A 2,115-nucleotide genomic window follows, 5' to 3' on the forward strand; every position below is an offset into this window, starting at 1 on the left:
CAGAAAAAACAATATGTATGTACTATGTAGTCGCTCTTACTTGAAATAAAATTCATTCGGCATTTCAATGGTTTATCAACCGATAACGAAACCCTAATCCGGTAGAACGTTTTCCATGGCATATTCTGAAAACGGTCATCTCTTTTCAGAAACACTCCCAGATATTTCCCAATCTGTTCTTGGATCAACTCGGACGTATACCATGTGGGCAACTCATGGATCTGTACCCACATATCAACTGTGTCCAGCTTAACATTGACAAGCAGAACACCATCAGGAACTTGCTTACAGACAAACGTGCTATTATCATAAGACCATGGCCCCTCATCAAGGACTCGCTGCACATCCGTTATGTGATGGAAAACGAAAAGAAACAGGTCTGGTTGTATCTCAGAAGCCTGGACACCACTTACCGGTTGCCAGACGGATGCCATTACCTGACTCATAAACTCAAGTTTAACAAGCTTCCATGTTAAGAAACGGCCTACCACCCCCCATGATTCCTCCTCCACGCCGGCGTCCTGCCCGTCACCCTCGTCCTCCACTCGTGGCACGAAACCCTCCTCCTCCTCCTCCAAAACCAAATCGGCCCTTCTAGCTGTGAGCCCTGCCACCGCCGTACGCCCTGCCATCGCAGCTGCTATACGAAAACGTCACACTGCCCCGTATCACGAAGGAGCCTTGCGAAGCTGCTGTCGAAACTCTTGCCGTTCGTCGGTGAGAGCAAAGAAACCGGAAGTCACCGGAGAAAATTGTCGAAGGAGCGACCGGAACCCTAGAAACCCTAGATAGAGAGAGTTTTCGTCTTAACCTTATACTAGTATTACTTAGAGTGAATTCCATTTTTGGTCCTACTGTTATAGGAGCTTTTCCAATTTTAGTCCACCATAATTATTTTTGCCATATTGCGTCCACTATTATTAAAAGTGTTCCAATTTTAGTCCATTTTTAGATTTTTCGTGGACTAAAATTGGAACACTTTTAATAATAGTGGACGCAATGTGGCAAAAATAATTATTGTGGACTAAAATTGGAATAACCCCTATAACAGTAGGACCAAAAATGGAATTCACTCCTTAATTATACTTGTTTTTAGTTTTTTTACACGTGAGTCAATCAAGTTAATTAACACATTATTTACCAAAAGAAAAATATAAAAATAGTTATGAGTATATGTTAGGAGTGTTTTCCTCTTTTTAAGGAAAAAAAAAAAAAAAAAAAAAAAAAAAAAAAAACTAAACATTCCATATGTTGCCCCTAGCTTGCATATGTGATACTTTGTCATATCTCTAATAGATCATTTGGTTAATATTATATAGAGAAACAAATACTTTAGCAATATAAATACTAAAATGTAATATTTCATTGTTTGATTCATGAAATTATGTCCGGGGAAAGGAATTGTAATTTCATAGTAAAAGAATAAGGTGAAAATAAAATAGAATTCAAATTCAATTGTTTGTTAGGCACAAATAGCATTACAGGAAATTGAAAGTGAAGAAGTGAATAAGACTAAAATGCCCTTATTTAATAATAATACTAATAATAAAAAAAAATTTGTCATTTGCTGTGGAATTCCAATTCTGTGCGCTGTGAAATTCCAACTCCGGGGGGAGACATAAGAATTGCAATTCCAATGTTGGAGAGAATTGCAATTCTGTGGAATATAATTGCAATTCCCTCAACCAAGTAATGAAATTGTATTTTTCATGAAATTTGGTGGTAATGAAATTTTAATTCCAACCTACCAAACACCTCATAAGTGGTTGGAGAGTTAGGAATTTTTATTAAAAATAAGTTTCCCAACCACTTTTGAATTCATAAAAATCATTCTCGATAATTTTGACTAACGGTCAAAATAGTTTGAATTTACAATCACTTCCCAATTAATCACTTGGGAAAATGGCGAGTTTGGTCCCTGAGTTATAATGGTAGTAACAAATCAGTCCCTGAGTTATGACCGTATCTATTTTTAGTCCCTCAGTTATGAGCAAAATGGCGTATTTGGTCCCTGACGGTTAAAACAGACGGAAAAATTAAAATATATTTAAAATTTTAGGGGTAAAGTAGGAAATTCACATTTTTTTCACTTTCTTATACTGAAACCAGTTTTGC

This window comes from Ipomoea nil, unplaced genomic scaffold (genome assembly GCF_001879475.1).
Source record: "Ipomoea nil cultivar Tokyo-kokei standard unplaced genomic scaffold, Asagao_1.1 scaffold3172, whole genome shotgun sequence".
Classification (NCBI taxonomy): Eukaryota; Viridiplantae; Streptophyta; class Magnoliopsida; order Solanales; family Convolvulaceae; genus Ipomoea; species Ipomoea nil.